Consider the following 12,176-nt stretch of genomic DNA (forward strand, 5'->3'; position numbering starts at 1 on the left):
TTCTCGTTCATAAGCCAATTTTTTTTAGTAAAAAAAGGGGGTCGGCTTATGAACGGGTATAGAGCAGGAGAGGTGGGACACAGCCCCTCCCCGCAACAGAGGGGACAAGGAGAGGCAGTACAGCCAGCAGAGCCAGAAGGAAAGAGGCGGGGCCAAAGACTCTCCGCTTCTGGCCACGCTGCTCTCCCCCCAGCCTCTGAAGCAGTGGCCCGGCCCCGCCCACCGGAGTAGGCTGCGGCCAAGCCACCTGGCCTGCTGAAGCAGCTCCAGCCAGGCCAGAGACATCCTCCCCTGACCCACCCCAGCTAAGTTGGGAAGGGATGGGATGAATGTGGGGATCCCGGGCTAAGGGTAGGGTCATGTGTGGGGGTGATGACAGGGGTTACTCCCCTGACCCTCAGCTTCTCCCACCACCACCAAAAAATTTCCCCACCAGTTGCTGTCCCAGCCCGTCAGGGTAAGCAGCTGGTGGGCCGGGACAGTTTGTTTACTTAGGTTTACCTCCGTGCCTGCGGACGCTCAAGGTAAACAAACCATCTCTGCCTGCCAGCAGCTTATCCTGATGGCCCAGGAGCCGAAGTTTGCTGCCCCCTGAATTATAGAGTCGGCTTATGAATGGGTCATAAAAAAATTTCCATTTTTACTTATCCATCTTGGGGGGGGTCGGCTTATAAACAAACCAGCTTACGATCAAATATATACAGTAATTTGGCAAAAGTATAATTTCAGGCTCCTTACTTTGAAAGGACCACTTCCCAATTCGCATCTCAAGAACACAGGAGTCAAAATGCAGAAGAGTGCCTTTTCTTTTATTTCATTTTTTAAATACCATCTTTGTTTTGCTGTTAAAGGACCCAGATGCTTCAGCAATGGATGCATGCATGTATATAAAGAAATGTATAGCCATTTTAAAAAAATACTTCCTTTACACACAGAGTCAAGATCATGTCATTACCAAGTGCCAGAAAATTCAATGTAAAGTTGACACCCATGCCAGTGTGAGTTTAAGGGGTATTAGCATCCACGCCAGAATTTCACTGCTTTAACACAGAAGTGTTTACATTATTTTTTTAAAAATATTTATAAAAAAAGCTTTGTAATCTAAACATTATCCTCTAGGGCCTAGCAAGTGCAAATAAATATTCATAACCTACACCAAGGGTAATCAGTAGGCAGCCTGCAGACCAAATCTGGACCGCCAGACACTTTTGAATGGACCCTGAAATCTTTTTATTTACTTATTATCATTATTGGGGGGCTTTATTATTTTCTCTGAAGTCTGGGCCTTGACTATACCTTGACAAAGAAACTGGAACCTTGACAAAAAATGATTGACTACCCTTACCAACAGCATTACAAAGCCAAATAGACCAGTACTGTGCTAACAAATAAAAGCCAGACAACAAGACTAACGTAGTTTCATCATGTAAACTGAAGACTAAACACTGAAAAGCAAGAGTAAAAAATAATACCCAAAAAGAGAATTTCCTTCCTTTATTACTAATTTTTAAAACTCAGTGCAATTGTCACCAAAGGATGTGAAATCTCATGCAACATGCTGGACCTGTTGAACAAATATTACATAATGGAATTTCTGAAATTCCTTTCTGACCCTTCTTGTTTATAACCCAAAACGTGAAAATAATAGTCCTCATTTTTTCGTCCTAGCTAACGTCATGCAGATATTCTTGTTCGGGTATCAAATCCCTTTTCGAATCCTAGAATTTGTCTTAATATCCTTTTTAAAAAAGCTAAATATAGGAGACCTGTAAATAAGCTGAGAATATACTTATCTACTCTTCTCATGGCTTTGGATATTAGAAAGATGCTATAAAATGCAGTCTCATAATTCCATATTTGCCTATTTAGATATTAGTATAATTTGTTGTATTGTATTTAAGTTTACAGTGTTCTTTTTTTAAAATTAAAAAAAAAAAATAGACATGACAGGCCAGATTCTCTCTTGCAGCTGGGCTCTTCTTGGTGCAGGAATGAGTTCAAAGGGTCCAGAGCCAGTAACGGCTTCCCAATTTTGAGGGCCAGTCTTCACCAGCCCTGGAGATCCATAGAACAGCCCCTCAGCATGCAGAGTAGCACTGTTTCAGTGTCATTTTTAACTCAATTGGTTTAACTCCTGGGTGGACAATCTGATTCTGGTATGAACCAGGCTTGTTTAGGTTTAGTTCCACACAGTTAGAACAAGTATAAATTAAACAGCCATAAATCAAGCAAACTGAAGTAAGTATCAGCAAAGGTGTTTGCACCATTTCAACTAGACAGGTTTTAACAAAAACTGCAAGTTTGTTTGTGAACTAGACCTATGATAAACTTCTCTAGATGTGTTTCAGAGTAGCAGCCGTCAGTTAGTTAGTTAGTCTGTATCCGCAAAAAGAAAAGGAGTACTTGTGGCACCTTATAGACTAACCAATTTATTTGAGCATAAGCTTTCGTGAGCTACAGCTCACATTTGCTCCAACCCCTCAGACAGAGACAAGCACCTACAAGATCTCTATCAAGTGTTCTTACAACTACAATACCCACCTGCTGAAGTGAAGAAACAGACTGACAGAGCCAGAAGAGTACCCAGAAGTTACCTACTACAGGACACGCCCAACAAAGAAAATAACAGAACGCCACTAGCCGTCACCTTCAGCCCCCAACTAAAACCTCTCCAGCGCATCATCAAGGATCTACAACCTATCCTGGAGGACGATCCATCACTCTCACAGATCTTGGGAGACAAGCCAGTCCTTGCTTACAGACAGCCCCCCAACCTGAATTGGAATTAATTTGCAAACTGGACACCATTAAATTAGGCTTGAATAAAGACTGGGAGTGGATGTGTCATTACACAAAGTAAAACTATTTCCCCATGTTTATTCCCCCCCTTGACCCCCCACTGTTCCTCACATGTTCTTGTCAACTGCTGGAAATGGCCCACCTTGATTATCACTACAAAAGGTTTTTTTTCTTCTCCTGCTGGTAATAGCTCACCTTACCTGATCACTCTCATTACAGTGTGTATGGTAACACCCATTGTTTCATGTTCTCTGTGTATATAAAATCCCCCTACTGTATTTTCCACTGCATGCATCCGATGAAGTGAGCTGTAGCTCACGAAAGCTTATGCTCAAATAAATTTGTTAGTCTCTAACATGCCCCAAGTCCTCCTTTTCTTTTTGCAGATACAGATTAACATGGCTACTACTCTGAAACTGTAATTACAGTTATTCTATCTAGATTCAGCAATGAACAGGCTTTTATTTATTTCACAGTAGAAGAGAACATGTACATAACATGTAGAAAATGGACCTGGCATGTTTGTTTGTTTGTGTGAGGGGGTTGATGAAAGACAGGGACAAAGTACACCCCCGCCCCTTATTTGTTTCTGAATGTTATAGTGTAACCTATTGAACACAACACACACAATGGAAAATTCATGCACTTCTCAGGGAACATTTCTCTTTCAAAAGTTCAACTGGACAAAATATATAAAGTTTGAAGTGTCATGGGATATTACAAAGAACACCAAAAAAAAAACAAAAAAAAACACAATCATACAAGAACTCCCTAAACAACTAATTATTTTCAACCCATTGTATGTATTCAAATCAAAATGTACTGCTGAAAAATCATGAACCTCCTCACAGGAAAATAAGTTGAATTGAGTCTGAGCTACAAGAAAAATCTATTTATCTTAGGGCCTTTTTCAGAACACATCATCATGTTATCTCTAAATGCAAACACTGTAAGTGCATCAAACTTTCATTTTACTGATCAGGATCTTTACCCCAGAAGGCAAACTGACTACCAACAACTCCAGGAAGTTTGTTTGCAGGACTAATTCTTAGAGATAATGGCTTCCACATTCCCCCCATCACATTCCTCCCTTGGCTGAAGGAGCTGTTAAATTATCCAGTCTTGGCAAAGTGAGGAAAAAAGCTTCCTATTTGAACATCGATATGGTTAAACCATCACAGGGGTTTCTTTTCTGTTTTCTCCTTCAAGGGGAATTTATTTTCTTTTGGTGATGGTGGTTAAATGACATTAGAATAGCTACCTACACCTACAAAGAACACTGCTATTAAGAGGACACAGGAAAATTAGAGATATGGAGGATGGGGGAAACTGCCTCTTGCTAAATGTCCAGTGCTGTTTAGTCATCCAATTTAACCAATGCTATGTCTGTTCCTTTTCTGTCACCTTAAGGAGAGAAGAAGAGACACAGCAGGTTTGAGTGACCTCCTCCAGAGAAGTGTGCTGCAGCCTTGATTAGATATACCTAGCTGAGGAGACTCAGAGTCGTGCACTGCCCATCCTCCAGTTTCAGTAAGGGGAGATGGAAGAGTCTATTCTTCCTTGTGAATAGGAACAGCAGAATACCTGAGGAGGTACCAGCACTCTTCTTGTCAGATGACCTGGGAGGAGAGAGTCTTTTAAGAATTTCTCTGTTAAATTGCAGAGTACTGATTTTGTTAATTTCTTTGTTAAATTGCAGAGTGTTGATAACATCAACTCTGCCTCACAATAAAGTTAGACAAAGGATAAAATGAAGGCATTCCTGAGAAATAATTCACTTGAGCTGAGATGGAGGTTAAAAGGGGACATTCAGGTGACTAACTTAAGCCATAAAATGTAGACACTGGAGGAACAGAATGACAGAAGTGAGCTCAATTTTTTTATTTTTTTGTAATGCAAAAGATTCCATCGCAGCGTGTTGGATCTTAACAGCACCACTGAATGAGGCTTACAAATCTAGTGGCACTGTCCACACTAGATGAAATGGAAAACAGTAAACAGACAACATAATTGTGAGCAAAAGTACCTTGACAATCAAGTGTCTTGTTTAAACGTGTTTTATAAGTAACACATATAAAACAGTTTAAAACATTATACACTTATTTTTATCCTGATCTTTATCCCTTTAAGAATCTCACCAGTAGGAAATAAAGGAAAATGACCATTTCTAGACTGCATAATCTTTTCTGGAAGAATTCCCTACCTCCAAGTTTAACAGCCCTTCTCTGCTATAGGAGAAGCATATTTAGCTAGTGAGCAGAAAGATCCCAAGGAAGGAGGGCGACGAAGACCACAGGAGCCCTCTCTTCTGCTCTTCTTCTTGGTCCCTCCGCTTTCAAAGCCTTAGAGTGTAAAGGTCAAGGGTAGACAGGCTGAGTCACACTCTGATCTTAGTTACACCAATAGCTCCAGGGACGCTGTCCTGATTTCTACAGAAAATGCAGCCAATTCCAAACTCTGAGCGGGGGTGCCCACCCCCGCGCAAAAATCTCACCCTACCCCAGCCCCCAAGCAAAAATCTCACCCCCACCCCGTGAAACCACCAAACAAACACGTAGCAAGAAAAACAAAAGCCACAGTCAGCCACTAGAAACCCAAACGATCCGCCTGTAAATATTTAACTTTTGCTACTGTAACTACCAACACAGGAGTGCCGTCAGGAACTGGGAACTGTGCCACTGACATCAATGGGAGCAGGATCTGGCCCTTAAAAACGCACTATCCCAGGCTGATCTCTCCGCGCCAGAGGCTGATCGCAGCACGTAACAATGTGGTTCTCCTAGAAGGAAAGCTGGGCTGGGTTTACACTGGGATGACGAGCCCCAGCCCTTCCACGACTGGCACATGGGGGCTTCCAGAGGCGGCTAAATCCTTCACTCTCGGGGCTGCTACTTCTTCATACTTCGCGGGAGAACATCGCCCGGCAGCGTCCAAACCCAGCACACCCAGAAAGAAGCGAAACCAACGGGGCAGCCGCTCACCGGAGCCTCTGCACCACAAGAACTTCAGGGCAGCTCAGCTGACTGACACATGCTGCTGCTACTACCCGCAAGTTACACTGGAAAAAGCAAAGCCTCCCCCGCCCTCCAGTAACTACTGCAGCAGCCACAGCCCTGCCACGCCGCCCTGCCCGCGTGTAACTCCCGGCTGCAGCGGGGCAAAGCAGCAGTGGCCGCGGGCAGACCTACCTTCGTGCCCGGATCCTGCCGCTGCTCTGCCCGCGCTCCGCCTGCCAGCCGAGGGCTCTAGCGCGCCGCTCTAGTACTCGGCGCCGCCGCCGCCTGCCCCGCCAGCCTCCCGCACTCACTCAGCCACACGGAGCCTCAGCCGCCACGCAGCTGTCAGCCCAGAGGCGTGAGTGCAGCCTCACGTGCAGATGCTGAGCCAATCCAGAGCGCCAGACTGCCCTCCCGCCCATGTGAATTGTGATCGCTCCAGGAGCTTACTTCAGGTTTGGGACTTTCCAGAGGCGGGAGAAGGCGCAGGATCCCAAGTGAGCAGGGTTTTGATCCTGCTCTGCATCCTCCTCCCCACCAATGTCCAGTGCAGGCTGGGGGCCAGCAGTTCCCTCTGAAGCAAGAGAGATCGTGTAAAATAAAATATAATAATAACTAATGACCAGGCTTGAAAGCATGGACAGAAGGAGAAAGAGAATGTAAGGGGGAGTGGGGACAGAAATCTTGGAAAGAAGGAACCAGGGAAACCTTCCAGAGAATTCAGAGTAGCAGCCCTGTTAGTCTGTATTCACAAAAAGAAAAGGAGTACTTGTGGCACCTTAGAGACTAACCAATTTATTTGAGCATAAGTTTTCGTGAGCTACAGCTCACTTCATCGGATGCATAAAGTGGAAAGTACAGTGAGAAGATTTTATACATACACACAGACCATTAAAAATATACATTGTAAGGAGCATGATCACTTAAGATGAGCTGTTACCAGCAGGAGAGTGGGGTGGGGGGAGAGAAAACCTTTTGAAGTGATAATCAAGGTGGGCCATTTCAAGAGAAGAAAGTGTTGATCATTCAATGGTTTTCCTTCACGGTTTGAACACTGATGGATATGCAAAAGTGTGTTACATCAATTCTAAGGTATCAAGACTGTCCATTTAACACAAACAACGACAAATCCTAAACTAAAAGCAAGTTAGTGAGAAAAGCTAAAGGAAGAGTAATTGCCCTAAAAGGGGTTTATTTCTCAGTCACTCCTTGAAATCAACAAAGGGAAATCAATGGGAGTTAGGTGGCTAAATACCTTTCAGGATCTGGGCCTTAAACTCAGTAACGCTGTGGTTAAAAACTGAAGCTGGCCAAAAAAAAATCTATCAAAGCTTCTTTTTCCCCAGAAAATGGCTATTTTGACAAAACAGAAATTTTCACAAAAAATGTCCATTTTTGTAAAAGAAAAGTCACAGGTTTTTAGTAAAAAAAGATATAATCGTTTGTTTTTTCAACAGAAACACATTTTAAACAAAAATATTTTTGCTTTAGACAACATTTCACAATCTGCACTATAGTAGTAGCAGGGTGGCTTTTATTGACTTCCCAGAAAGGGAGGCTTATTGGTACAGGAGCAGCTTAGAGGAATAGAGTCTAAAGCAAACACATATGAACGTGAGTGGCTTCACAAATGAGTTGTATTCAGGGAGGCAACTGGCATGTTTGCAGGGCTGGATCTTAAATATAGAATTAAAAGAATTTTGAAGAGGTGGGAAATCCAAACAACATGGAATTCATTTAGAAAATGTAATTCTAGTTTTCTGTATCATAAACTTCACAATACTAAATTTGCTCAGAAAAGCTGACATTATATCTACCTAGTGACAGAATACAAATCAGTATGGGAAGGAATTTTTGCCTTATTGAATGAATTCAGGGACTGAATCTTAAACAGCAATGGATAATGTTACGGTAGGAAGACACAGTAACTACCAACATAGGCCTCAATCTTGCAATCTTTTCTGTCTGCATGGAACCTCTGTTCTAAGGTCCACCTGCATGGAACAACTTGCAGGATCAAGACCATATTTTGCTACAGTACTTGTCAAATTACTTTGATTATTAAATGAAAAGATTTGTCCTACTTTTGGGTTGTCCCATGTGACATGACATTAGCATACGATGTCACCGTGACATCAGTGTAAATTCAATGTTTAAAAACAGGTAAACCAGCTAGAATGAAAATCCTCTTGATCTGTTTTCATGTCTATAATGTTAAGAGGGTATTTTGTAATGTTTTCAGTTGCATCTTTTTTCATTTTTTACAGCATTTGAGGAGAGCCAGTATTTAATTATACAGTTTTAGTCAAGAGTTTTATATTTACAATCATTTTATCTAACACTGCAGACTAACAGTTCACTAGCCACTTAGTTCAGTTTTGTTTCTTAAACTACTACATTTCCCACTAAAGTTAAGTGAAGTGTAATCATCGATCATTAGAGGGCACGACTGGGCCCTGTATCATTACAATCTGTTAAATTTTAATTAATTTAGGACTCAATCCAACATCCAGGGAATCTATGGAATGACTCCCATAAATTTCAGAGTGTTGGATGGGGGCTGTGGAAAACATCTAGCTGACTCTGTGTTAGACTCTGTAGCAGAACCTCCTCCAGGTGTCTGACCTTCTCCCTTTTTGTACTGAAGACCTGTTATTTTTCATTTGTCCAGCACTGGCCTTCCGTTTTCCCTGTAGTGTGAGGTTAAACTCTCAAATCAGGTCCTTTCTTTCTGAGACTCTCATTGCCAATACAGCCAGATGTTTCCAGCACTCACAGATTTTTATCTAATGCACAGCTTTGGAAGGAAGCCAAGGGCAACTGGCCAGGACTTCCAAAAGGGTAAAGCCACATGCAAAGCCAGTCAAAGCCAGACAAAGAAGCTAGCCCTCGTCACATTGCTATAAAATGCAGTATTGTTGACACCAAGAAATCACAAGTCAGGCCTAAAAAAAAAATGAGATTTTTCAAAATACTAGATGATGTATACTTTTTTATTTGCTTTCTGGTTTTCTAAGCCTTGAAGGTACACCTGGGTCACATTTTCAGACTGTTCTCTTCAACGAGTGCTAGAAATTTGAAAGTGAGGAGTATAAATACCTTTGAGGGTCTAGACCTTGCTTCTTCTTAAAACTGAACGCTAAGATTTCAAGTAATTTCATCATTTCAGGGGCGGAGGAGAAAAACATCAAATATCATGAGAAATGACAGTACTGAAAATGGCCATTTTCAGCCCTATTTTACCAGCTCTCTTCTTTTTTCTTTCTTCATTTCTAGTTCTTTTCCTCGTGGGTTCTCTTTACAATTTTTTATGCCACACCTAGGAAGGTGATTGTTACATTTTATGCTTAAAAGCTGCATTCCAAGTCCAGCTGCTACTCTTCTCACCCGCAGTCTTACTGCCAGCTGTTACCCATATCTTTCAAATGTCCTTCATTTTTACCTTCATCGTCTATTGGCCTTATGGTATCTCACATTCATTAGTTAATTATTGATATCTGAAATGTTGAATCATGAAGCTGACGTAGTAAGGTCTAGTGCAATGGGAGGAAGTAGGAGATCCTTAGGAAGAAGAGGAAAGATGCATCACTAAGAAGCAATTCGTATTACATAAGTAGCACTGTGGAGACTCTGTGTGCCATTGCACAGCCCAAATAATAGTAGATAAGCAATCTTGTAAAACAAGTCTGCTGTTCCATCAAGGGAATCTGGTGTGGCAGCATCCTAAAACAGAAGAGAGATGATTCAATATTTTTAATATCAACAAGAATCTAACATGCAGACAACAGCATTGTTATCCATGATAGTTTTCCCCTGGCACATGATTTTTAAAATCCATATTGTGCAAAATGAAACATTTTCAACATTTAGAATAATCTTTGTCATCTTTTTGTTCCTTCTATCTCCTCACTTTTACCTCCTTCTGCTTACTCTTTCCCCATTTGTATTCTAACTGATGTCCCTAACTGAAAGTTCAGGTATATCCTAACTCGTACCTCCAACTGAACATCAAAAGTGTAACTAAATCCAAGTATTTTCCAAAACAATGGGCCTGATTCTCCTCTCACAACATTTTTATTGATATAATGCCATTTACCCTTCTGGAGTAACTCTGGATTTTGGATAGTATTAAGAGGAAGAGTATGACCCTAAACTTTTCATTATGAAAATCGAAGAAGGAATGTGATTTGGGTATGAATACGAGCTATGGAAAGCTCTGACTGGCTACCGGTTATAGGTTTTAGAAAATGGAAACATTTTATTGATTCTGATTGGCTCAGCTGTTAATTGCAGGGCTTGCTTTACCAACTGATGGATCTAGGTATAACATTTCTGATTGACAGGGAAGTTTATTATGCATGGCTGTTGTTAGGGAGCTTATTCCTTCACCCACTTACTTCCCTGGTCCTTCTCGCATGAACAGAGAGCACAATACCCGAAGTCCAAAGGTGCAAACAATTCGATGTTTATTGGGGTGAACTTCCAGCAAGCATGATTCCAGTTTCCTTCCTTAGTATCCTCCTTCCCAGCTCTGACACCACAGAGCCTTACACCTGTGTCCCTGTTCCCATTCCTACCCTTAGCCAAACATGATTCCAACTTCCTTATTCCCATTCCCTGTTCCCATTTCCCCCTTTAGCAAAACATGATTCCAATTTTCTTACCCCCATTCCCTGTTCCCATCTCCTCCACCCACCCACCCCCTCCCACCGACACCTACTCACTTCCTCATTGACTACAGATTATATAGTAAAACTTGAGTTCTGCTTAGCTATACCTTAACCAATCATTTTCCTGAAATTTAACTAACCAATCCTAACATATTGTAACATGATTATGTTACCAATTATATCCCACCACCTTAATTAGTTTACACCCAGCAAAATTAATTATACAGCAGACAGGAACAATCACAGAACCAGACAGAGATTATACAGACAAACAATAGCAAAGTGCGAACTATAATGACAAGACAATACAGAAGTCAGGATTTCACATCCCAGCTATTGATAAGTGAGTTCTTGCCAGACAGGATGCTATCAAACTAAGTTTCCTTTTACATTTTCTAGGCACTTCCCTTTCTCTGGAGGTGACAGGAATACAATCCTGTCCTGATAGTGCCTAACTGCCCAATAGCACCTTATTTCAATGTGACTAGTTTGGAATGTGAGGATGTGACTGTTCGCTTCCTCTAGCTTATGGCTGCCTCTGCCGCTTAGCCAAAGGCCTTAGCCTAAGAACAGGGCCTCAGACTGTCACAGTAAGAGAAGACCCTTACACCAGCAGACAATGATTTTGATTCTTTCTTTTATACCTCTAGAACTAGCCAAGTGATAAGAATACACCTAAATTCTTAAAGTACAGGCCTTTGCAGACAGGCCTGAATATCTTTATCCTAACAGCTGTGATGTCACGTGCCTTCTTGACTGATACCTTAACAACGCTTATAATTTGCCACACAAATTCTAATATGATTTGTAATAAGGCAAGATGAATACCACATAAAATTATATACCATTTGCATGGCACGCCTTTCTGTTAATCATTACTAAATGCTTATTGTCATAGCCATGTGGAGACACTAGTTATGTATCACTGGTAGAATCTAAATAAGGACTTAGACACATGTTGTCATAACAGTTTGTTGCACTTTTATGTTTTGTTTTTTTTGGCTGATGGTATGGGGGTGTCAGAGTCTGTATCTCAAACACTTATAACCTAATCATTTGAATTCATTAAAAAAAAAAACCCTTCCTATCAGTGCAGAGTGGAGGAAAAAGCAGACATTGCTAGACAGATTACTGTAGAGGATGTATTAAATATATGTATAATGTTTCATTGGCTCTGGGGTATCCTTTTTTTAATTGTTTTCCAGTTTAACTAATATAAACATATTCCTTTTCTCAGAGGGAGCTGTCTTGTCCAATTGAAAATATGGCTTTGAAGTGAAAGAACACTAAGAGTCTGATGGGTATCAGAATTTTTTTGACTCCTTTCAAAAACCTCCTGATTTGTTTCTCATTGTTGTAATGATTGGTCTTCCTTAACTTTTTTGTATTTTTTTTTTCATAAAAATTGCAAAGGAGGTTTGAAAGAGCATGGCTTTTATGAGGAAGAAGGGGCTGAAAATCCAGCTCATATTAGAAAACATATGGCATATCATAAATACTTGAAAGAAGGGAGAGAGTGTTGAAGTAGCTTTCTTAAATTCGGTAGCCACATTTTATTGGTATGACAGTAGTGCCTTCCACATTGCTTCTGAAGAGCCAAGTTTCACTTTGACCTCAATTTTCACAGGTGCAAATGACAACATTAAGATGTCTAACTACCTTTACAGCAGCATATGACAGAAGTCTCAGTGTTACCAGTTGTGCCGACAGC

General features: G+C 41.2%; 1 protein-coding gene across 4 annotated transcripts in view; it reads right to left on the minus strand.

Moving 5' to 3' along the window:
• Positions 1 to 6,153, minus strand: part of STXBP6 (syntaxin binding protein 6) — a 220,668-nt gene extending 214,515 nt beyond the window's left edge. The window contains exon 1 of one of the 4 annotated variants that reach the window (XM_048854962.2): positions 5,988 to 6,153. The gene's annotated coding sequence lies outside the window, so the exon portion shown is untranslated. Of the gene's footprint in view, positions 1 to 5,002; positions 5,236 to 5,439; positions 5,725 to 5,987 lie in introns of those variants that run through there. The other 3 variants (XM_048854958.2, XM_048854960.2, XM_048854959.2) reach the window with 3 other exon arrangements.
• Between the last annotated feature and the right edge of the window lie 6,023 nt (positions 6,154 to 12,176).

Source organism: Caretta caretta, chromosome 6, assembly GCF_965140235.1.
Source record: "Caretta caretta isolate rCarCar2 chromosome 6, rCarCar1.hap1, whole genome shotgun sequence".
In the NCBI taxonomy this organism is placed as follows: Eukaryota; Metazoa; Chordata; order Testudines; family Cheloniidae; genus Caretta; species Caretta caretta.